At 41.5% G+C, this 26,519-nt stretch overlaps 2 long non-coding RNA genes across 3 annotated transcripts in view; one reads left to right on the forward strand and one right to left on the reverse strand.

The window, feature by feature from the left end:
* The window catches only part of LOC137626095 (uncharacterized), a 187,331-nt gene extending 180,621 nt beyond the window's left edge, over nt 1–6,710 (reverse strand). The window contains exon 1 of the long non-coding RNA XR_011040983.1: nt 6,570–6,710. This is a non-coding gene — a long non-coding RNA (uncharacterized lncRNA). The remainder of the gene's footprint in view (nt 1–6,569) is intronic.
* A 4,849-nt stretch (nt 6,711–11,559) lies between these two features.
* Nucleotides 11,560–26,519, forward strand: part of LOC137626096 (uncharacterized) — a 350,309-nt gene continuing 335,349 nt past the window's right edge. Inside the window, exon 1 of one of the 2 annotated variants that reach the window (XR_011040985.1) lies at nt 11,560–11,732. This is a non-coding gene — a long non-coding RNA (uncharacterized lncRNA). The remainder of the gene's footprint in view (nt 11,733–26,519) is intronic. The other variant, XR_011040984.1, reaches the window with a different exon arrangement.

A 26,519-nucleotide genomic window follows, 5' to 3' on the forward strand; every position in this document is an offset into this window, starting at 1 on the left:
AGTACGTACATAGAGAACACCGTAAGATAACTCATTACCACACTTGTACTGTAATGTACATTACTGCATACTAATACCAATATATTAATAACAAAACACTGTTGATCACATCTAGCAATACTCACTGATACTGTAGAGCACTGTCTATTACTATAATATAAGTACATTACTATCACTACAGTACAGATTAATTAGCTCATGTACAGCATACAGTGCGTACGTAGCTCATCACTCATAAGTGATAACTGTTTTGCGTAGTCGTCTTTATCAATACCCTAACACTTAGCCTAAATCCTATAATTACTGTACATTATGGTATACGGTATTTTGTATACAGTGCTGTACAATATATGTAGCCTACCGGTTTTTTACTTAAATTTGTTTCCATCACTTTTTTTACTTCACAATGTGATGCTGCACAAAGAGGACTGAAATGGGTGAATTTTGATTTACTTGGTTATATGGTTCCTTGTATTGCAAACGATCAAATCTGCAATGATAGAACCCGTGAATATTGATGAATGACTGTAATCTCTTACCTAAACTGTATAAGGGAACAATGTCCTACATGACTTGTCCTAAGGAACCATGTCCTATACAACATCAGGGAACTTGTGCATAAATATTTGGAAGCTTACAATTTGTTAAAAAAAAAAAAAAAAAAAAAAAAAAAAAAGCCAGGTAAATATTACTTCATACAAAAAAAAAAAAAAAAAAAAAAAAAAAAAAACAGAACAGTTGGCAAAATCAAATGCAATCAATGCGTGTGCAATAACCGATAATCTTCAAAATAGACCTCACATTTTAATCGACCAATACGTAAGTTATTATGCCTCAACCAGGGTGACCAGATTTTGAAAATTGAAATGAAGGACACCTAAATTGGAGAGGTAGTTGAACAATATGCACAAAACTTACATGAAGTTATGCCCGAACTGTCAGAGCGCAAAGTCCTTCTTAGCTGGATCCAGATTGTCAGGACCTACTTCATTGGCTTTTCTTTAAGTTTTCAAGTGTGGTCATTGTAGACAATGTTACAAACAGCTGTTCATTACATGATGCAAAGCATTAGGCTACAGTATTGCATTCAAGCATATTTTGCAGCTTTAAAGGATATCATATTGTATTTCTTCCAATAATGAAAATAGGATATCATATTGTATTTTCTTCCAATAATGAAAATACGGGACAAAAGGCATCCCGGACGGGGAAAGTCAACATTGGACACTGGACTAATGTCATATGGGTTAATCCCATTAAATACGGAATGCCTGGTTACCCTGGCCCAGTATTATTGTACTGTATTACAGGGCAATGTAACCTAGGAAAAAAACTACTTTTTCTTATAGAAAAAATTACGCTCTTTGAAAATGACACTCGTTCCCGTCGCAAATGAATAGTTTCAGAAATATATATATATATCTATATCCTACGATAATGGGGAACCCCCAGTGGGAACTCGGGGATTTGGGTGGGGAAAACATACTGGGGAAACGATATATAAACGTAAAACAAGCCTTTTCTTCTCTATACATTACCTTCTTGGATGTATAATAAATGGAGGAAAATACAAAACAGTATAGCTGGATTAACTTTGGAGGCGCCGTTGCAAAGGCAATGTCTCATGAAAAAATACAGTAACCAGTGCTGCCAACATGTAATGTAGATCAAATGTTATCATATCATGCTAACATTAGCAGTGTTTTTCATTTAATTTTTCTCATTCTACTTGCCCATTGTAGACGCTCTTGTTCGTCGTTTGTACATAGCAGGTTTCGACCTTCTGCGCAAAAACCCCGCCTCCCTGCGCAGAGACTTTTCCTCCACCAATAGGGTTTCTTCTTCTCTAATCGTGAAATGTAAGTATTTGTCTCTCTACCAGCTTTGTTCAAGTCTATTACTTGATTAGTTATGTAATACCCTCGTATACATATTTTACGTTTGACCCAAGTACTGTATTACTCGTTTTATTATCCGATACCTTATAAAATCACCTCATTTTATATACCCATCAAATATTATCTATCACACATTCCATTTTATCTTCATATTACTTTTATACATTTTGTTATTACCTTGTCACTCCCAGACTTCACATAAATACTTGCTCTGGACAAGTTTCCCATTCTGTTCATTCATGTTACTCTCTAGACTCCGTTGCTTTTCCGTTAACCAATCAGGAACCCAATACGTATGTAAAGTTTGCACAGGGGTGTTAATATTTCCCTACCCCCACCTTCCAACAAGCCCTTTTCCGTGGAAACCTTTGCTCTAGTCATGTCTTTGTTAGTTCAAGTGTCGCCTTTTGCGTATTTTACGATCTAAGTATTAGAAAATTGTATCGGCTTCAGTAGTCCATGCTTGAAAGTATTTTGGTATATTCCAATGTTGATAATTTTCTTAAATCACGTAATGTAATATACCAACTTTTACAGTGTTCCAAGTGCAGTACTAATCTAAGGCAAAATAGTTAAGACACCACAGACTCAGTCACAACACCCCCGTGACCCCTAAGTTACATCATCACGGTCAAGAAAGTAAGTCATTAATTTCTTTAACTTTAATGTGTTAGTTTTATTATATTTTGTTGAGTGCGAAGCTCAGCATTAACGATTGCCAATGCATACGAGGGTGATGTTTTATTTTCCTGTGATCGTGTGAGGAACAAGAACCATTATATATAACATTGGTAATGTTAGCGTAACATTACAAATGTTAGCGTGCGCAGCTCAACATTACCGCTTGCCAGTACATACGAGCCTGATGTTTTATTTTCATGCGAGCGAAGCGAGCTAATGGCGAACAAGAACCATTATACAGTATATAATGTTATCATAACAGTACTAACGTTACCGTACCGTGAGTGAAGTGATATAACAAAGGGCATTATATTGGGTTTATGACCTGGGAACTTCTAGGTTAGGTTAGGTAGGTTTGTTAGGTTCTGTACCCTTTTTATACTTTTTTATATATTGTGTAAAGGGTATATGGTAAAATTCTTTAAAATACACACGATAATAATTCCACCGTAGAGTTGGTAACGCTGTGTACCACCGTAACGTTGGTAACGTTGCTAAGGTTACCGGTCGCAGTACAGTGGTACCTCTACATACGAATTTAATACGTTCCACAACCGACTTCGGATTTAGAAAATGTTCGGATGTAGAAACAAATTTTCCCATAAGAATACATTGAAATAGGATTATTCCATGGTTGAGCCCAAAAACCAATGATAACTCCTTAATAAATTACTACACATAATTACACATAACAATATGCACTCTAAATTAGATAATAGACATGTAAAAAAGAATAATTATCAAGAAATAATGAATAAGAAACGGGTTTTTAGCGTCACTTTACCTTAGAAAGTCCAGCGCAGGTGTCGGTCTTGCTACGCAGAGAGGAGACGGACGGACGGCGAGAAGGTAGAGAGGGTGACTACGATAAACATACACTACCGTAACTTATTCTAACTTACACTAAGTGAACATTAATCTAACTTAGATTATTTATTTCTTTTTATTCTAATATTTTATATTTTTCTTTACATTTTCTTTTTTTCTTTTTGATGATTAATTTTAATCACTTTCACTCACTCCACTTAAAATTGATTGAATTTTTTTTCTCTTCACTCTTTGCCGTTTTCTTTGAGCCACTTCCTTCCTCTTCATCACGAGTTCGCTTCATAGATTTTTTAAAGAAGCTATCGATAAAAAGTTGCTTGGTACGGCTTTTCAGAATGTTTCGAAAATGAGTTAGGCAAACATCATCGAACTGCGCAACTACACGACAAACCTGCAATTTTTTTGGATGGTATTTGTCGATGAAGTCGACCCCGTCTTGATATTTTCCTAACATCTCTTTTATTTCCGCCGAACCTAACACATGTTATACCTCCTCGATCCCTTCCTCGTCATCACTCATGTGCTCAGATATAGCAAGGAGTTCCTTGAGCTCCTCTGTAGTAAGTTCGTTGTGATGTTCGGCGACGAGTTCCGTGATGTCATCTGCGTCGACCTCCAGACCCATGGACTTGCCAAGAGAGACGATTTCCTCTACGTCTTCCGCTGCACCCACCACGGGATCAGGTTCGGGGTCAAAACCCTCGAAATCTCGGGGAGAAACTGCATCAGGCCACAGCTTCTTCCAGGCAGAATTCAGTGTCCGTCGAGTTACTCCCACCCAAGCCTGATCTATGATCTTCAAGCAGTGCACGATGTTAAAGTGGCTTTTCCATAATTCACGCAAAGTTAAGTTTGTGCTTTGCGTGACATTAAAGCACTGCTTGAATAGGTGCTTGGTGTAGAGCTTCTTGAAGTTCGAGATGACTTGCTGGTCCATGGGCTGGAAGATAGAGGTGGTATTCGGTGGAAGATACAGCACCTTTATGAACTTGAATTCTTCGAAGATATCATCTTCAAGTCCGAGGGGGTGAGCGGGTGCATTGTCAAGGCATAGCAGGCACTTTAAAGGCAATTTCTGCTCATGAAGATACTTCTTCACAGAAGGACCGAAAACTTGGTTAACCCATTGCACAAAGAACTGCCTAGTGACCCAGGCCTTCGAGTTGGATCGCCAGAAAACATAAAGCTGGTCCTTATCCACATTCTGTGCCTTAAAGGCCCAAGGGTTTTCAGAATGGTAAACCAGTAAGGGCTTGACTTTAAAGTCCCCGCTAGCGTTGGCACATAGGGCAAGAGTCAACCGATCCTTCATTGGCTTATGCCCAAGCAATTTCTTCTCTTTGGCGGTGATGTAGGTTCGACTGGGCATCTTCTTCCAAAACAGCCCGGTTTCATCGCAATTAAACACCTGCTGCTCTACGTAGCCTTCTTCCTGCACAGTCCTTTCAAAGCTCTTCACAAAGGCAGCTGCAGCCTTTGTGTCCGCACTAGCAGCCTCTCCGTGGCGAACAACTGAATGAATCCCGGACCGTTTCTTAAATTTCTAAAGCCAGCCACGAGATGCCTTGAAATCGTCTGAGAAAGGTTCGGTTGAACTCTCCTCAGCATCACCCCTAGAGCTCGCCTCCTTCAAGTCAGTGAAGATGGCGTGCGCCTTCTCGCAGATGATAGTTTCGGCGATGGTGTCGCCAACAATCTCTCTGTCCTTGATCCAGATTAGCAGAAGTCGTTCCATCTCTTCTATGACAGGGCTACGACGTTTTGAAATGATGGTGATCCCCTTAGAAGGTTTCACTGCTTTAATGGCTTCTTTCTGTTTCAAGATTGTAGAGATCGTCGACATATTTCAGCCATATTCTTTTGCAAGTTCACTCATGCGGACGCCACGCTCATGCTTTTCAATAATTTCTTGCTTTACTTCTAAAGAAAGCATTTCCTTCTTCCTTTTCTCACCACTACCACTACCACTTGCGAAACTAAACCTTTTAGGACCCATGCTTTACGTAAAAACCGTAAAAGGATGTACGTAAAAAATCACGACTAAAATAGTTAACAGCAGAACGCAGAGCGCACAACCACACGAAGCCGACGAGAACAGAGGAATGACCCAAGCCACGCTAATTGAGGGTCCCTCCGAGGTCGAAGTGCTGCCTTCTATCGGCGGAAATAAAAAATACATTCGGCACTATGAGTACCGTCTACGCGTACAGGTATTGCTTACATCGGGTGTCGAAAAAAAATTCGGGTGTAGAGTAGGAACGTGTTCAAATTGTTCTTCGCGTGTCGAAAAATTCGGATACAACCGGTACGACGAAAATTGCTTACTTTGTGTGTCGAAATAAAATTCGGGTGTAGTCTAAAAATTGCTCGAATTTTACTTCGGACGTTGGAAAATTCGGATGTAGATACGTACGTGAGTGAAGTGATACCGAATTTGAACAAGTTATTATATCTAAGTATTTTAACAAAATATATATAATATAAGACATATTTAACCCTTTTAACAGAAAATATATATTTTCCTGTAGAAATTAACGTGATTTAACCGGTTTTCACCTTCACTTCATCCGTAATAACAGCAACCAGTCCGGACACTTAAAGTTAGTCGGGATGGTTGTTCTGTTGGTTTGCGGTTGAAATAAAGGTCAAATCACATTATTTATTACAGGAAAACATATAGTTTCTGTTCGAAATCAGACCCTGTGTAATACAGTACAACTTTACCCCCTGGGCCCAGCCTTCAATAACCATACATAGAAAAATGCCAAACTAGCCAGCACTCGTCCATTGCTTATTACAAATTCCAGTTTCTCTAGTAATTAAAGTAGCATATAACTCACTAAATCATAATATTCAGAACATTGTAAAACTAGGGTCATAATATTGTATTCCAAACAAAGATGATAAGAACACAAAGTTAACCTATTCCTTTAGACTCCAAAGGCTACATACACTAAAAGACTTGTGTCTATGCTTTGACTGCAAATTATTCTAATTGCTTACATGTATGGTAGACCTACGTAATTCATTAACAAAATTATCTTGTTTGGAGTAGGCATATTTAACTGACATTACAAATACGGTTAGTAGGTTGAGTGTTCCTCAAACCACCTTAGCCTAGACCTAGGCCTATTCACAACAACACTAAATAAAGTCACTAACCTCTAAAGCTATGTCGCAACAATAAGACGTTTTCATCATCACAAACTAGAAAAGTAGATTTGTCTATCTTAAACTAGAGTATAGAAACATTATAGGTGTTACAGCGAAAAGGATTTTAGGACCAGCAGGAGGCAACAGCTCCCTTAAGGCCCCCATACACTACCGAGCATCGAATCGCGCTTCGAGTCACCTCAAGCTTGGCTCGAACTCGGAGGCCACACACTAAAGAGCCTTGTTTCAGTTAAGCGCTTTTTCCGCACAGTGAAGATGTCATCCTCAGACCTAGACACAGACGATTTTTTAAGCATTGCTGTTGCTCTCGAAGAGAAAAAACGTAAAAAAGCGATCAAAGTGGAGCAAATCGTGGCTTTTAAAGAGAAATGATTTCTCACATACCAATTTGTTAGAAGAACTTAGAATGAAAGAGCCCCAAGATTGGTTCAACTATCCAGATTTGTATGAGGCCTGAACCTTTTTAAATTCTTTTCTAAATGATGCACGTAGAGAATTAATCTTACGTAAACATGATTCACGATCAGCATTAGGGTCACATTCTTTCAGTTTTTCTACTAATTTGTCTTGAGCAATTTGTTTTGCGTGTTTGTTATAGTAATCTGCCGATTTTAATTTTCCACAAACACGGGAAAGACTGGTATAGGTCTATAAAGTCACTTAACACTTCTCTTGAATTGGCGCTATCCATCTTCAATTTCACTCAACATACAAAAATAATGGAGCCTTCCTCGTGTACCCAACAAATTATCACCTGGCTCGAAGCTCCGCCCACAAAATATCAGGAATGTCTTGATAGCGTCGAGCCAGCTGCCAGTGGCTCGTTGCACGATGCGAAAGCCCCCATACACTATGAACACTCGACGCGTTGCACGAAGCGCGATTCGATGCTCGATAGTGTATGGGGGCCTTTTATGGTACAGTAAGTTGACGATCGCGTCTTTCCCATGTAACGGCACCTTAGTTACTCATTTGGTTTATCTCCTTCTGCTTCTGAACGTTATCTTTTGTCCTCATCAATATTATATATTCTCTGACAAAAAAAAAAAAAATATCAACCATCGTATTTTTATCCTTTTTACACGGCTAATGGTGGTCAATTGCTTATTTGTGCTAAGGTATTTTTTTTTAAATTTAGATATTTTAAAACTTTTTTTTTCCTTAATTTTCTCCACAATACTTCTGATTATCCTCAATCATATTTTCATCGAATATTTTTATTATTATCATATCTATTTTTATACTGTTTATGTGATTAGGCCTATTGTTGTTCAGTTGATTCAAATATTTTTTCTATAACTTTTACGTTTTTTCCTTTACTTTTGTAAAACTCCAAAGATATCTTTGGAGTTTTACAAAAGTAAAATTTCAAAACTTCTGTTTAAAAAACAAGCAGTCCCAATTGCTCTTCTCTTCTCCAGTAATATAATAAAGAGCAACTCTCTCTCTCTCTCTCTCTCTCTCTCTCTCTCTCTCTCTCTTCTTAGATTCATGTCGATTAAGGTCTCTCTCTCTCTCTCTCTCTCTCTCTCTCTCTTCTTAGATTCATGTCGATTAAGGTCTCTCTCTCTCTCTCTCTCTCTCTCTCTCTCTCTCTCTTCTTAGATTCATGTCGTCTAAGGTCTCTCTCTCTCTCTCTCTCTCTCTCTCTATATATATATATATATATATATATGTCTCTGCCTGGCTATCTGCCAGACTGGGGTTTGAGTCACGCTCAAGCTCGATAGTTTCTTGTAGTGTTTGCAACCTCAATATCCTTGTGAGCTAAGGATGGAGTGCTTGGAGGAGCTCATAGCCCTACCTACTGAGTCATCAGCAGCCAATGCCTAGCTCTCCCTGATCCTAGCTTGGGCGGAGAGGGAGCTTGGGCACTGATCATATCAATCTCTAGGGCATTCATTGACATGGTAGCTAAGGTATTGTCACTGTCAATTGCCTCAATAATAATAATAATAATAATAATAATAATAATAATAATAATAATAATAATAATAATAATAATAATAATAATAATAATAATAATATGTGTCATATTATTATTATTATTATTATTATTATTATTATTATTATTATTATTATTATAGGAGGATGTCATAAGCCCAAAGGCTCTAAAGGAAAAAATAGCCAAGTGAGGAAAATAAGGAAACTGATAGAATAGACTGCCTGAGTGTACCCTCAGGCAAGAGAGCACTAACCCAAAACAGTGAAACACCATGGTACAGAGGTCATGGCACTACCGAAGACTAGAAAACAATGGTTTCATTTTGGAGTGCCCATCTCCTAGAAGAGCTGCTGCTTGCCATAGCTAAATAATCTCTTCTACTCTTACCAAGTGGAAAGTAGCCACCGAACAATTACAGTGCATTAGTTAACCCCTTAAGTGAAAAGTATTTTTTTTTTTTTTGGTTATCATAGGGTTGTCAGGCGTATGAGGAAATGGGAGAATATTTTTTTATATGTTTAAGTAAAAGAAAAATGAGATTAACCAGAGAGGAATCCAATGTAGTACTGTCTGGCCATCGAACTCTCATTCATATGCTCGTAGTGTGCACCTCCTCTTGGTCTGACTACTGGATTACAGTAGGTCTACATGTGTAAATTACCCAGGCAAATACTTTAACGCGATATATACGTCAAAAGTGATGGATCTAGTGTTGATAAAAATATTCCATGTGTACAGAAAAGAGATTATATAAAAAAAGGCACTTTTCTTTGAAGGAAGTCCGACTCAAAGGCTCCTTCAGGGTGGTAAATTGTGTTGAGATATAAATGTAGAAAAGTTCCACATAGTTAAGAATTCGAATAAAAAGTGGATTTTCCGCTTTTTTGTGAGGACGTGGTAGCAACTCCCGAGGGAATAGTGGACTATTTCTTTTGGAAGACTGAGGAGAAAAGGGGAAATAATTTTATTTTATATTTTAGGAGAAATTCTTTTGATACTGTTTGCGCGCGTGTTGTAAACGACGAGCTTACGGTAGCCATGGATTTTATTCATTGCCATATATTGCTGTAAAATTCTCAAAAGAATTAATTCTACTTTTGAGGTTCTAAGTAATTTGAAGTCCCTAGAAAACTGAGTGATATTAAACTCTAAAGTGGAACATCGTAAGATAAATCATTCATCAAACCCACGGGAAAAAGTATCCTACATTTGATTTAGTTTTTCTATTTACCAGATCCTGTTTTCGCCGTTTTCGTCTGATCATTAGCTTACTTGAAAGGGTGACCAACAACAGTGAATACTGAACGTCCTTAGTTCCATTAAGGATCACTAAAACTTATGAGAGATTTAATTGGTCAAGTGGTAACGATAATGGGACATGACGAGGGACGAGAAATCAAGAGTAAATGAGTGGGTAATTATTAGCAATGTGCACATTGGAGCATAATACAGTATAGTCTTTGAAATATTAAATTTATGCTTTTGAATGACCCTAATTCATGCGAAGATATAGTTCATGTAATGAACTTGGAGACTAGACAGGACTACAAACTCTAATAGGAACAGTTTTTGTTTTTCAAATTTCGTGTTATGATAATATTTTCATTTAGATAGTCTACTTTCAAAAACATAGAATTTCTAAACGAAACAAGTGCAAGATTCGTTAATTAAAAAACAGCAACAACAACATCACAAATATATCCTTAGTGTTCAACCTCAAATAAACGAAATAAAAAGTTCTTTGTCAATTTTATTCATACCCAACTTAAACGTGCACAGTTTCTACATAGCAAATGCATGAGTTATTAACCACAAAATAAAGATATTCAGGGGGCCTGGCAAGGGCCCCCTCCTGAAAAAAAACCCAATTTCTTTTCCTTTCCTAAGGGTCATGTCGTAAAGTCCTATTATTAAAAGATGAAAACAAACCATAAACCATTGACTTTTTAAAGTAAAAGTTTCTCAGCAACCATGAGGAGTTAGGAGGCATTCTTGGGCTCGGCGTATACCATAGACCATAGATATTTTTAAAGTAAAAGTTTTTCAGCAACCACACGGAGTTAAGAGATGTTCTTGGGCTCGTTGGAAAGGTCTTAAAGTCCTGCGACGTATGGGGGGGGGGGGCGATGGATGTAACCCTCCCTATAAGGAGTAGGGACACAAAAACCGCAAAATAAAGAGTAAGCGTGTCTCAGGAACTACGAGGAGTATTGAGGTGTTCTTGGTCTCGTTGTAGAGGTCTCGAAGTCCTGTGTATGGCAATGGGGAAATGAGTGAACTATGCCAGGGTATAAGGGGTAGGGATGCGAAGACGCGAAAATAAGGGCAATCACAACGAGTAAAGGGGTGTTCTTGGCTCGTTGGAAAGGTCTAAAAAGGCTTGTTGTATATGGCACCCGACCCAACTCTCAGCCACCTTTTTCGAAGCGGTGATCCGTAAACAGCATTTTGGGTGACACACTTGTAAAATGGCTTGTTCAAAGTATTTCCATGAAGTATTAGAAATGCTTGACAGTAAACTCTTACGTCCTCAGTGATGCATTAAAGACGTGTTTGAAATAACAAACAGGGGGGAAATTATATAAGTTCGTAGACGTAAATCTACTGCAATTGGTGGCTCATGAGGCAAAGCAGGAATTCCTGGAGTGAAAACGAGGACTATGAGTAAAAATACATAGTTCATAAATAATATGTAGGAGAAAATGCAGTTTCAAGAAGAGTGCTTGAAAAGAAAAAAAGATAGGATAGTTGGGGTAGGGGGCAAATTGGCAATAGACGGATGAACGTATCTAAAAGATATATGGAAGAGTTTTGAATAAAAAGATAATTCAGAAGAATGAGGAAATATATATATATATATATATATATATATAAACAAGTATAAACGAATTACATTAAAACTGAAGGAATAGGATAACAGGCTGAGAGAGAGAGAGAGAGAGAGAGAGAGAGAGAGAGAGAGAGATCAGGAGTGCTGTTACAGAGTTTATACCTTTAAAACAAACTGTGTAATTGTTACTGGCACCTGCAATCTGTTTTTGCGCTAACAGTAACAGTAGTGATTTTGTTTTCGCCGTTGCCATAGTCAGTGTTATGTGTACGAAGGAAGAATTAAACAATTTCTTTTTATAGAGGAAAAACAAAAGTTGCTTCCGTTAGTGCTTAAGAGATGTGAATTTCTACTCTCCACTCATGATTCGTTGATGGTAGGCCATACCTTTATTTTGTATACTGTAAATATGTATCCCATTAACACTTTATACACCTTATATCAGCCCGTGCTTGTGGCTGTTTTGTTATTTTTATTTACACATTCTTTTTATTTTAGTACCATTACAGAACAGTGCAATGTTAGGTAGGGCATTGAAACTCATAATTGAATAGATCTTTACAGATAGGCTACACTTTTTTTGTGGTACTACTATAGTTTATTGCGGGACAATATTTTCACACAAGTTTTTTCATACGGAATACTCGTTTTCTTAATAAATTACATGTATTTTCACCGCAAATAAATAGTTAGTTAGATGTACCCTAATAATCCAACAACAGGCCACCCAGTTAGGAACCGGAGGTTTAGGGTGGGGAAAATATACTTGGGAAACAATACTGTAATTGTTAAAAAAAAAAAACTTTTCATTTCTATACGTTATTTTCTGGGACGCTTGAAAAATCCATGGGAAGTTACACAAATTATCTAAATCCTATACTAACCTGGGATATTTTTCAATTGTTTATTGACATTCTGCGAAGCAGTTGTATTCGCTCCTGTTCCTTTGTGAGTTCATAACTTGGTGCGTACTAACCAGTTTAATCTTTCTGCGTGTTTACTCTTTTACGTACGTGTGTACATGATTTTGTTGCATATTAACCAGTTTAGCCCTTGTGCGCATTAACCTCTCTCCCACTTTCTTTTGACCAATAGGATTACTCGTGTTCATATAGGCCTTTGTCCTCCCTACTTATACCAATATAAGACTAGATATCCTTTTCCATGGACCTTCAAGTATTCTACTCGACTTGATCCTACTAATTCTGTGTGTATGTATTAGTTGGTTCAATACCTGCATTTATAGATTTCACATTTTCACATCTTTTAACTTGTTCCCCTGTCATGTTTCAGTCGTTTCACCGATTTCTACAATATTGCAGCTATTTATAGTATTCCCATACAAATAATATCTATTATATATATATATATATATATATATATATTTATATATTATATATACTTATATGTATATCTATCTATCTATCTATCTATCTATCTATCTATATATATATATATATATGTGTGTGTTATATATATATATATATATATATGTATAATGTGTGTGTGTGTGTAAGTATGTAAGAATGTACTGTATGTATTTATATACTGTATATGTTATATATATATATATATATATATTTATATATATATATATATATCTAGATTATATATATATATATATATATATTTGTTCCAACACGAAACTTACCTCGAATTACTTTCTTAGGAGAGTCACTTGGTGACCTCTTTCTCGACCAAGGTTTTTGGCGCAGTTATCCCCCACTCTGTTCTCCCTATAGGCCTACCCCCACCGCCAAGGGATGCGCCCCGAGGGCAGGATTAGGGCAGGTCACTGCTTCTCTGGGCCATTCTCCTCATTAAGTTCTTGGGCGTGAGGTGTTCAACACCTCACTCTCAGTCTCTTATACTCGATCCTTTGTGCGCATTTTGTGTTCCACGTGTTCCCAGCATGGGGACTTGTGTTTTTTCGCAGTGTACTTCCCAAGTGTTCCTGTGCGTTCACTTTTCAACCGTGTCCTTACCCGGTGTTTGATTCATTTCCTTAAGTGCTTGTGTCGTGCGTTGTGTGCGTTATGGAACAGTATTCCTTGATTTTCTTCAAGGAATTAATAGCTGAAAGGACAAATTTTTACAATAAATCATTCTTCCTCCCCTTATCCTCGGTGTTAGCCGTGTAGGGGCAGCTTATGTTCCCCTTCAACCACGTGTCAGGACTACTGGTCCTGGAACGTAGTGCAGTGAGTGCACTTCGGCACCAAAAGGAAGAATACATCCAAGAGGCTCATAGGAAGACGAGCCTCTCCTCGCCAACTTAATTCCCGATGCCTCGTCGAATAGAGATTCTTATACAGCCATCTTCCCCTACCCAGAGTAGGGGACGAGGTAAGTCAGTTGCGGGGAAGTGCCCATTGCTCTTCCCCAAGAGTTTGAGTGGGTGCGGTATAGCACCAAGAAGAAGTAGGCGACGAAGGGTTCGCCTAAGAAGACTAGCGCCGGGCGTCCCGCCTGACAGAGCTTCCCTACCACCCTCTCCTACCCAGAGTAGGAGACGAGGTTGGTTTATTGTGAAGAAGATAACTTTTAAGAAGTAGTTCGAGGTAAGTACTACTTTCAAGAGTGTGTGGGGAGACGGAGTCCTGGTGCAAGCAGGCCACGTCTCCTCTGATGACCCCATGTGGGGGAAAATGTCCCTAATTCTTCTCCAGTCTCTTAGCGTATTTTTCAGTCTCTTCTGCAGCCGAGGGCCCCGCCGAGAAGGAGCCTCCCAGGTCTGTATTGCAACGTTCCCCGGACCGACAACCCAGGGTTTTTTCTCACCATGAAGGCCATCCTCCAGACGCAGATATAACCCTCGCAGGGAGAAATGCGAGAAGGCCTCTTCAGGCAGGCGTAAGACCGCGAAGCCTCCGGTTCACCCCGCCAACGGGTGTAACCGAGCTTCTTTACGGGCAGCCTGGCCGAATCAGCACAGCTGGTTCGGCCCTCGGACTTAAAAGGAACGGTTCCCTCCGTCGGGTCAGCCCACGGGGATCCGCGTCCGCGTCCCCCAGCCCGCCCGCAGGTGTAACCGGGCTTCTTTACGGGCAGCCTGGCCGAATCAGCACAGCTGGTTCGGCCCTCGGACTTAAAAAGAACGGTTCCCTCCGTTGGGTCAGCCCACGAGGATCCGCGTCCGCGTCCCCCGGAGAGAATACACGAACAGTAGTCCTCGACGGTACGGCGTTGCCGGTTCTGACCCCGAACCTGGTGCGGAGCTCCCCGCCGGGGAAACCGGTGCCACCGCAAGGGAGTGCCTGGTATTCCAGAACCGAAGCGCCCGGGGAGTGCCCGGTGACCCGGCGCCTCGAGATCAAGCGGTAGGAAGGACTCTACAGGTAAGCGTAAGTCCCCGAAGCCTCCGGTTAACCCCGCCCAGCGGGGGAAATGCGCTTCTGGTCGGGCGGCCTGGCTGAACCAGCCCGGCTGGTGCGGCCTTCGGGTCAGAAGGAACGGTTCCCGCTGTCGGGTCAGCCCACGGGAACCGCATCCTCAGCACCCAGAGCCTTGGGCCGACGAGAGTCCCCGCTGAACCAGCGTTGCTGGCGGTAACCCAGGCCCCTGGTGCGGACGTCCCCGCAGATGAAATCCAGGTCCTCGGCTGACGGAGAAGAGCGCTCCCTGACGGAGGACTCCGTCTATAGGAGAGTGGTTAGCCTTTGCAGAAGACACCACAGGTACCGGAACCTGCAACTACGGATGTAGTTTCCTGGAAGTCAAGCCTTTTTGAGGATCATGCAGACTCCTTACAACCTAAGACGTCCCTAGCACTTCCTCTAACCCGAGGTCTAGTTCTAGAGCAGGATTATGTCGGCAAGGTAGTGGCCAGCACTGCCGGGGTCCACCAACCTTTAAGGGGGGTCAGCAGGACATCCTTAGTCAAGGCGTTTTCAGACAGTAGAGCCTCTTCAGCCCCAGTCTGGTTCTCGCCAGCAGGAGCCTCTATGATGGAGAAAATGTCGAGGGACTTAGTAAACGTCCCCTCTTGGCTGGACTGGTGGGCTTACTCTTTGGGAGGTGTACAAGCCTTCTTTGACCCCGAGGACCCTGTCCAGCAAGGCCTTCAACCCTTAGGTTATTGACATATCAGTCTCTCACACTAACTGCTAACTGGGTGTTCTGGAGAGGGAGGTCTCAACCTTCTGGACTCACCAGTGGTAGCTTATACACCCCCCCCTGGAACCCCCCCAAGCGGCGGCGCGAGCCCTAAACCACGCCCCCTTGGGCGGAGTTACCAGAGACGAGCGGGTTGACTCGGCAATGGAAGTCACATTTCTGAAGTTGACTTCGGCACAGAACGTTCTCCTCTTTTTCCCTCCCGCTGCTCCCAACATTCGCTGATTTTCATTATCCTGCACTCAGCAACCAGAGTAATATCTCAGCCCACGGCTTAATTATGTCTAGGCAAATTCTTACCTCCGCGGAGGTGCATCGGCTTAGCGAAGACTCCAGCGGAGAGGAGAACGTAATCAGTAACGAAAAACGCACACAATCGACTGCAGATAGTGATATGCCTTCTAATTCTGATATCGTAAATATGTTACTACAACAGAATCAAACTCTTATGCAAATCATCCAGAAAAGGTAAGGTTTTAAATTCTGTTTACAACGAAAACGTCATATGGAAAGCAGCTGATTTAGACTAATGACGTCACAAATGCAAATGGCGGCCCCCATACGTAAGCTTGTTATGATTTGAATGCTTAGAGCAGGCACTTCCGAACATAGCGTAAGTAGCTTAAACAAAGCATGTGCATGATTACTACACGATTAATCGGTATAAACAAACTAAATACTCCAATTTTTATATATTACAAAATTATAATTAAGCACACAAAACAAATTGCTTGCCTGACACATTAAAAGCACGCGCTTAATAGGCAGTAGGCTGGACCACAGGTAAGTTCGAGCTTACATTTCTCGCTTTAAACCTATCGACACTAGCCTAGGCCCTGGGGGGCTATCTGATAAGGGTTACATATGAGGCAGGTCTAGTTTATTAATAATAACAGATTTAAACTTATCATTCACTTAAATATGGCACTGAATTAACCTAAGAGGGCTATTTGAGTCGTGAACCCCATTGCCTGACTTCAGCCTTCTAGGTCCGCTGCTGTCCATATTTACTATACCTGTTGAACAAAATTTCAATTATTCTATGGTAAATAAATCACTGATATTAAACATTCATCTCGGCAGAAGTGGTTCACCTGCTAAGAAGAATGAGGCTCCCCCTCCTACTAAGCGCTCAAGACGATCACCTGAATTACCTGAAAGTGCAAATTTAGACCTCTTTTCCTTTTATAATAATGGAGACGAAAGTGATTACGAAGATTTCAACCTTCTTACCTTCAATAAACCCATTCCTTCATATATTTCCACCAATTTCAAAGCTGAACCATCTTTTCATAGAGAAGGGAAAATTCAATTGAATAATTCACTAGTAGCATTAACTTTCAGTGAAGGCCATAGTGATAACCGGGATAAATTCTTTGTTAGTAGTCAAAATAAGGAGTTCTCAGACTTTTTTAAATTAATTAATACTCCAAAGTTGAATTTCTGGCCTGAAGGTAAGGTATTTGATGACAGTTATAAGAGAAAATTTTTTTATGACATTGAAAATATTAAAATGAGTATTTCTGCCTTTCAAGGGCATGCAGCACTGGCACACATTGTATACCCCTCCAAAGTAAATGACATTGATTTTTTGTCCAAAATTATTATTGGTCCCCTAAGGAGGAGCATAGACCTCATACAAAATTTGATAAGAAATTTCAGAAGCAGAGCACTTCCTAGATACCTCAAGGAAGAAGTAAGAGATCTTATAATCAAAGCAGACATTAAAGAAGTTTGGAATTTAACTGAAGACCAAAAATCAGCCATTGCTGCCTGCTTTCACAAAGGTCCCCTCCTCAGAGGAGGGGCAGCAAACTTCAGGGGTAGGAAATTCAACTTCGGGGGCAGATTTCAGGGAAGAAGGTTCAGTTTCCTCAAAGGTAACCCTAACTTTAGATTCAAGTCTCAGCCACTTAGAAGAGGTAATAGGCGAGGTGGGTACAGGGGGGGGAGGTCACAAAATGGACAAGCTAATAGTTCAGGAGCCAGAGAAAAGAAAGACCCTAGAAATTGAGCCATGCTCCGCACCAGTTCAAAGAGAAATTTTTTCAGCACCAGTATTCTATGCACCAGTTGATAACGATGTTTACTCTGCACCAGTTAATAATGAGCTTTGCTCAGCACCAGTTAATGAGCTTTGCTCAGCACCAGTTAATTACGAGCTTTGCTCAGCACCAGTGGTTAATGAGCTTTGCTCAGCACCAGATAATAACGAGCTTTGCTCCGCACCAGACCATCATGACATTGGGCCAAATGCTATAAATCAAGATAGAAGTAAAGAGACCTCGCCTTTGGCCTCAAAACCAATGAATAACTCCTCCCAGAGCCCCCCAGAGAATAGGATAGGTAAGTCATTATTGATGACTATTGATAGTTGGAGAAAGCTTCCTAATGCCTCTTTTGCTTGTAAAATTATCAATGAAGGGGTGAGAATTCCGTTTAATAATAAACTTAAAGCCCAGAGGTCATTAAAAAGAACAGGTAAAGATAGATTTTATTCAATTAACAAGCGTAAAATATTGGAAAGTGAATGTGACAGACTGCTAAAACTAGGTGTCATAGAGCAGATCCCCAGAACTTCCTTTTACTACTCCAACCACATATTTTATAAATTCAAACCAGATGGAACAGTACGACTAATCTTTGACATGAAAGTGCTCAACACCATGATTAAAAAACCTTCTTTTACCTTGCTCAAGGCCAATACTTTATTTCCCTATCTACATCTAAACTCTTGGGCCTGCAAACTAGATTTAAAAGATGCTTATTGGCACATTCCATTACATGCAAGTAGCCAGAAATTTCTAACCTTCAAACTAGGTAAAAGGAAGTTCAAATGGACTGTGATACCCTTTGGACTAAAGACAGCACCTTATATTTTTTCAAAAATAATGTACACAGTGATCAAGTATATTAGAACTTCATATAACATCTTAATATTCAACTATCTTGATGACATTCTCATATTAGCAAAAGATTATGTAAAATGTAAAAATCACATTCAGCTAGTCATTAAGATCTTTTCAGACTTAGGATGGAATATCTCACTTAAAAAATCTACAATTGAACCGACTCAAAGAATTGAATTTTTAGGAGTGCATTACAATATGATTAAGAAAACTATGAATCCCAGTGGGAAAAACATAGAGAAGTGTGTCGAATTGGCCAAAGCTTTCTCCAACTCTGTTAAATCCGACCTGCATTCCTATCAAATGTTAATCGGAGCTTTAAATTTTAGTGCATCCTATACAAGCTTGGGAAGATTCCATCTTAAATATCTCCACAGGTACCACAGTTATTTTAATTCAGGGTACAAAATCATTCCCCACACCTTCAAAAAATACCTAAAGCCATGGGAACAGAGACAAATGTACAGAGAGATTAACATTCCAAAACCACAGATAGATGCAGAACTTTTCACTGACGCTTCCAACCAGGGTTGGGGAGGTGCATTAGTAATAGCGGGTAATATGCTCTCAATAAATGGAACTTGGACAAATGAAGAATCCTCCCTTCACATCAATGTAAGAGAGTTATTAGCTTGCTTCTATTCTTTGGAACACTTCATCACAAGGTTATACAACAAGGTAGTCTTAATACATGTTGATTCAAAGGTTACTAATTGTTGGATAAAGAAACAGGGTAGTATCAGAAACAAGTTAGCCCATGAACTAGTCAGGAAAATACTTAGTACCATGAAGGATCACAACATACAGATAAATTCCAGATGGATCAGGGGAGTAAGTAACACCATCGCAGACTCACTTTCCAGGGACCTGGGTTCCATTCACACAGAAACTTCCCTCAGTGACAGTCTATTCTCCTTAATCTGCTCTGACTTCAATTTCACCCCAGAAATAGATCTGTTCTCAAATGGCTTCAATACTAAGTGCAAAAAGTTTTGTTCATCTCTTCCAAATCAAAAAGCCATCAGCAATAATGCACTTACGATTAGCTGGAAGGGATCAACACCCCTCTATGCCTTTCCACCAGGATTCTTACTACACAAAGTAGCTTTTAAAATCAATAAAGAATGCAATAATAATATGCTTTTCTGCACCATATCGCAGGGGACGGAACCATGGATTCCATTAGTGAAGTCAGTCGCGAAGCAGCACAAACGATATATTGTGAAGATCGAAGACTACCAGATAGTTCTCAAGGATTGTATCTCACCCTCAGCAAAGCTCCAATCAACTTTGATCGCCTTCAAAATTTAAAGGATCAGCTCCCTAACGTCTTTCCTCCTGAGGTTTGCTCCAAAATTGCTGTCAGCTTGAGGGACAGCTCCTTGCACAAGTATGAAAACCTATACAACATTTTTAAAAGTTTCATTCACAAGGAGTATGGAAGAGACAACAAATTTCCCCTGTTAGCAATTATTTTATTTTTCAATCACCTTATAGACAAGGGTCTGTCTTACAACACCCTGAAGAGCTACAGAGCAGCTTTAGGTCCTATCTTGTCAGGCTATTTCCCAGGTTACTGTCTTGCAGAGGACAAATATGTCAAAGCAATGATATCGGGAGTTAATAGAAGGAAACCTAGAAATTCTCACCAGTTCCCTGGCTGGGATCTAGACAAAGTAATTTCATTTCTCAACACCACGAAAGATAACTCTACCTTACTACTGACACAGAAAACCTTGTTCCTAGTAGCCTTAGCTTGCCCTTTAAGAGCTAATCAATTTAACAATCTCAGCATTTCCAGGAGCACCTTCACCCCAGAACACATTGTCTTACGGAACCACCCTTCCTTCATGGCCAAAAACCAAAAGAACAACTACACGCCAATAGAGATCAGCTTTAGGAAGCTTCCTAACAGACCAAAAATATGTCCAGTCAGACAATTGAACTTCTATTTGGAATACACCAACAAAGTCTGTATGGAAAGAAACATAGACAGGAAAGACCACATATGGCTAGATGAACACTTCAAGATAATGTCTCTACAAAAAATGAGACAACTTTTTAGGGAGTGCATTTTCAGAGCCGACCCAAATGCAACTAAACAGTCAACGAATTTTCACTCTATAAGGGGGCAAGCTTCATCAAGACTGCTATACAATGGAGTATCGATACAAGAAATCATGTCCAGAATGAATTGGAGAAGCGACTCTGTCTTCAGCTCTTACTATGCTCTCCTCGGCTTACAGGGAGCTTTCGATGCTGTGGTCGCTGGACTTCATCTTCAAGCCCCCTGAAGCATCTGCCTAGCTACCACTGGTGAGTCCGGAAGGTTGAGACCTCCCTCTCCAGAACTGTAAGTTTACTTGTGAACGAAGGTTCTGGAGTGGGAGGTGAGACCTTCCGGACTCAAAGTCTGGGTCACCCTCCAACCCTTCCCCCGTGAGCCGAGGAGACCATGTACAGTACTTAGGAGGGAATATTCTAACAACTTCATAATTCAACAGAGTAGGCTATATACAAGAACACACACATACAATCACTATTATTCCACAGAAAACAAACTAACTGGAATCTTTCAATATTCATATCAACCAAGAGAGCACAAGAAGATTGAATTTACTAGTAAAAAGACCTTTATGTCCAACAATTTGCACCTTCACAGTAATTCCTTCATAACTTGCACTACCAAGGTAAGCTCAACCACTTCTGTGTTATTTTTTGTTCTATTACAACTTCAAAAATGTGACTTCCATTGCCGAGTCAACCCGCTCGTCTCTGGTAACTCCGCCCAAGGGGGCGTGGTTTAGGGCTCGCGCCGCCGCTTGGGGGGGTTCCAGGGGGGGGTGTATAAGCTACCACTGGTGAGTCCGGAAGGTCTCACCTCCCACTCCAGAACCTTCGTTCACAAGTAAACTTACAGTTCTGGAAGCGAGACACTGTTCTGGCGAAAGTGTCTTGGAAGGCACCAGACAGGGAGACGCGACCCATGCGCAGCTTTCCCTTGTGGGGAGAGTCTCTGTTTCCTCTGAAAGAACTAGAAACCATAATGGAGAAGGTCTTGAAATAGAAGGAGACTAACGTCCCCAGACCTACGACTCCTAGGAGACCACCCTATAAGAGATCGGTCTCGGATAGTGCCGCGACACCCCAAGCATCTACCAGCACTACGAGGAGAGAAGCCCCCCTCTTCCTCCTGGTCCGCAACGCCTCAGCCCCTCCGCAGGGGAGCTCCAGCGCCCTCTAGCTCCTTCAGGTCGGGTTACCCCGTCTCTAGGGGAGACAGATCAGGCCGCCCCTCTAGAAGAAGATAAGAGTGGGAGGCCCCCTATCCCCACCCAACCCTCGGGTTGGAGGATGACTCAGACGTCATTGGCAAGCATGGAGGGCTCAAGGAGCGGAACCTTGGACAGTGTCCTTACTAAAGAAGGGCTACGGACGTCCATTCCTAACGGAACCACCCACGCTTTTTCCGGCCAACCGGATAGAATGGCTAGATCCCAAGACCCGTTAAAGAGGACCGCCCTTCAAGAGGAGGTGTCGTCCATGCTAGAGAAGGGTACCATGGAAGAAGTTCTTCTCCCAGGGCCAGGTGTTTACAGTCGCCTATTCCTGGTGGAAAAAGCGACCGGGGGGTGGAGACCGGTTATAGATCTGTCAGCTCTCAACAGGTTCGTCAAGATGACGGACTTCTAAATGGACACGCAGAATTCAGTCCTGCTGTCCTTGAGGGAGGAAGATTGTAGGATACCATCGACCCCAAGGACGCATACTTCCAGATTCCGGTCCACACCTCGGGTCGGAAGTTCCTCCGGGTGAAATAGGGTTCCCAGATCCTGCAATTCAGGACCCCTTTTTCTTTGGTCTGTCAACAATGCCCAAAGTGTTCGTGAGAGTCCCCACGGCTGTCGCAGTGGGGGCGCACGAACGAGGCATACGCCTTATCAGATACCTGGACGACTGGTGGCTTCTTCCCACCTCAAAGGTCCTCTTGGAGGGACAAGGGAGAAGTCTCCTCCAGTTTTGCAAAGATCTGGGGAACTGAATCAACCCGAAGTAGTCAAATCTATCCCCTTCCACCGGAATGAACTACTGGGGAATAACATTAGACTTTTTTCGGTGAGAATTTTTCCCTTCGGAGAATAAGATATGAAACCTCAGGCTCATTAGTCAGCCGTTCCTGTCAGAACACCCCAGGAGGGCGGAAGACGGGCAGAGGCTGATAGGTCACCTGGTCTCTCTGGAGAACCTAGTTTCCCAAGGGAGGGTAAGGCTCAGTTCCGTCCAATGGAATCTCAGGAACCTCTGGTGACAGACGGGTTCGCAGCAGGTGCTAATCCCAGTTATTCCAGACACGAGACCCTCCCTAGAATGGTGGCATTGCCAGTCGAACTCACTCAAGGGGACGTCCTTCGGTACCGGCCCTCCCGAGTTACTACTGTTCACAGACGCCTCCAACCAGAGATGGGGAGCCCTTCCCCTCGACGAAGCGGCACGAGAGACCTGGTTGGAAGGGGAGAGGCAACTCCACACAATGTCCTGGAGTTGGAAGCAGTCCAGAAGGCATGCCTACACTTCGCAAGTCTGCTAAAGGGGAACACCGTGGCGTGGGTGAGCGACAACGCCACGGTAGTGGCATACATAAAGAAGCAGGGTACTTGTAATCGAAGGAGTTGTGCGATATCACCATAGAGAATCTAGATTGAGTGGAAGAAAATTCAAGGGGTGATGTTAGCAAGGTTCATTCCCGGGAAGTAAAACGTTCTGGCCGACGGCCTCAGCAGAATGGGCCACATAGTAGGGACAGAATGGTCCCTTCTCCCAGGAATAGCCAAGCTCATCATTCAACGCTGGGGTTCCCCGGTGGTTGACCGCCTTGCAACAACCTCAACGCCCAACTCCCAGTCTATTGCTCCCCTGTACCAGACCCGAAAGCTTCCTTAGAAGACTCTTTTCAGCACAAGTGGGACAATCTGGATGTGTACGATTTTTCCCCCCTTTTCACGCTGATAAGACAAGTGCTCAGCAGAGTAAAGGCGGCTCGAAACCTACAGATGACTTTGGTAGCGCCCTGGTGGCTGGACAGAGAGAGTGGTTCGCGGATCCTATCGAGTCAACCGCCGTGGCCTCTGTCCGTCAGGTCAGACCTGCACCAGCCTCACTTCGTCAAGCTCCACGGCAGGCCTCTCTCCCTACGTCTTCACGACTGAAGACTAAGAGCGGCTCCTGAAGAAAGAAAGATATTCTTCCTCCACGGCTAAGAGAATGTCTCTATTCCTAAGAAGTCGCCAACCGCGGTCTTCCAGACAAAATGGACCTCCGTCGCGAAGTGGTGCGCTGAGAGGTACATTAGACCTCTTAAGGCCTCTGTCCCAGACATGGCAGATTTTCTGGTGTTTCTCAAGGACAAAGTGGAAATGTCAATCCCAGCCATAAAAAGGGGTTCGGGCTGCCTTAGGCCAAGTCTTCCTCCAGAAGGGCATCGTCCTGGGGGCCTCGAGACACATAGCGATGCTTGTCAAAAGCTTCGAGCAGTCTTACCCCCCTCAGGCGGGAAAGGTGCCCCAGTGGGACTTAGGCAAGGTCCGGAAGATGATGTGTCGCTCCCACTTTGAACACTTGAAAGATATCGTGAACAAAGATCTCTCCCTCAAGGCCGTCTTCTTGCTGGCCTTGGCGTCCGATAAGAGAGTGGGAGAGATACATGGTTTGTCATTCGACTTCTCTCACTCCGACCAGGTATCAGGAACCTCTTCGTTTCCACAGGTGTTTATAGGAAGCAAGTTTCCGAGAACATCATTGCCTGCTGGCTGAGACAAGTCATCGCTAGAACCTATGAAGAGGATAAAATGGCAGTGCCAGGCACTCCCCGGACCCATGACATCAGGGGTCTGAGCACCCCCTTTGCCCTTTGAGAGAAACATGGCGGTGAGGCAGATCCTACAGACAGGCACTTGGTCGCACCAGTCAACCTTTACTGCCCACTACCTCAAGGGTTATTCAAGGAAATCCTTGGACGGGTTCTCCATTGGGACAGTCATGGCCGCCCTCCGGGTTGTGTAGCAGTAAGGCCAGAGGCTGTACCCAACGATGAACACATTCTTCCCGACTACATCCGGAGGAAATCGTCAGAAGAATTTTTTTTAAGAGGTAAAATCTTAGGTAATAGCGTAAGGTTGCGCAGTTACCCTCACTCCCGTACTCTGATAGGCCCCCGCATTCCATAGCCCTCTAGGCCCTACGTGCCGAGTCAAGTGTCAGGATAGCACTCCCGCCTCCTAAAGTATAAGTCTCCTAAGAAAGTAATTCGAGGTAAGTTTCGTGTTGGAACAAATCAAAAATTTTAAGTAATTTTTATTTTTCCTAACATACTTACCGAGAATTACTTTCGGGTAATGGCCCTCCCTTCCGTCCCCGAGTGCCATCCTTCCATTGCCAAGTTGGGCTATACGACGAACTTAATGAGGAGAATGGCCCAGAGAAGCAGTGACCTGCCCTAATCCTGCCCTCAGGGCGCATCCCTTGGCGGCGGGGGTAGGCCTATAGGGAGAACAGAGTGGGGGATAACTGCGCCAAAAACCTTGGTCGAGAAAGAGGTCACCAAGTGACTCTCCTAAGAAAGTAATTCTCGGTAAGTATGTTAGAAAAAATGAAAATTACTTAAAATTTTTGATATATATATATATATATATATATATATATATATATATATATATATATATATATATATATATATATATATATATATATATATATATATATATATATATATATATATCTATTTATTTCCCATTTTCACAAGTTCGAACAGGTTATCCCATCCTGTTATAGTCATTTCTCTTTTTTTGCCGTGATTACTGTATTAAGTTCAGTTTTCATACAACAAATAGGCCTACCTGCTTTGGACAAGTTTACATGACAGAAGCCATACCATGCTGATCTTTCCCTTAATTAATCACAGCCTAATGTACAGAAACTTACAATACTGTATTTGGCGATGTTTCCCTCCTTTGTTATATTGACTTACCCACTGTCCACCTTAAGTGGGGCCCTTTTAGTCTCTTTGTGCGTGCCATAGTGTTTGATTGTTTTATTATGGAACACCCAATACCGGAGTGTAATGGCTTACGATTTTTCGATGTCCCAATCATAAGGTAAGGTATTTTATGTTATTGAAGTGTATGGTCTGTTCCTGGGAAGTGAAAACTATGAAAAAAATTTAAAAATCTCACCGAAATAAAGACCCATGGGGTTGGAGAGCACAGCTCAATAAGGAAACCTAACTGTTGCTAGAACATAGGAGTACTGTATTGATGTCTTTGTTTTTGCGAGCGAAGCTAGCCACGGCCAAGCAAAAGCTATTAAAATTTAAAAAGAAAGTATGTATGAAATATTGACCCACAGGCTGGCTACGACAGCTCTATATGTACCGCTTCTCAGATCATAGAAGCAGTGCTTTTATTTTTTGTGAGGGAAGTAAGCCACGGCAGAGCAATAACTATTGGAAATTTTGAAAAAATATCCCCAAAATAATGAACTACAAGATAGTGAATGGAAGCAGATAACAGTTTGATTATTGGAAAAACTAATTATCCTATTGTTAATAGTGTGTTTTCTATGAATTTTACCTTTATTCCAGTCATAAGTAATCACGGTTTTTTCCTTTTTCCCAGACTGTAACCCTGTGTTCCAATCTGTGGCAGTGAGTATGGAGGGTCTAATGGGAGATCGGTTCATTTATGGTTGAAATAAAGGTAAAATTTGGTGAAAATACATTTACTACAGGAAAAACTTTTTCTTGTGTCAGAAAATGATGTCCCATTCTTAACCATAATATTACTGTGGACACCTCTATTATCTTAGCACATACCACAGGAGCTTCCTTCCACCCAATAGGTCAGAAAAACAGTGAAAGGGGGTGCCTCTGTCGTAAGTTACTAGTTCGAAGAGAATGAAGGGCCCAAAATTTTATATTCTAAATCCCTTTGTTATTTATTTACATTATTGGAATATGCAATATAATTTTAGCTCTCATTTTCTCCATTATGTTGATGATAAAAGGTTATGGTAGAAACAAAGGTTTTTTATATTTAGTCTGATCATTGGAAATGGAAGCCAAGTCCATGATCGAACAGATGCTG

The sequence above is a fragment of the Palaemon carinicauda genome, chromosome 33 (genome assembly GCF_036898095.1).
Source record: "Palaemon carinicauda isolate YSFRI2023 chromosome 33, ASM3689809v2, whole genome shotgun sequence".
Classification (NCBI taxonomy): Eukaryota; Metazoa; Arthropoda; class Malacostraca; order Decapoda; family Palaemonidae; genus Palaemon; species Palaemon carinicauda.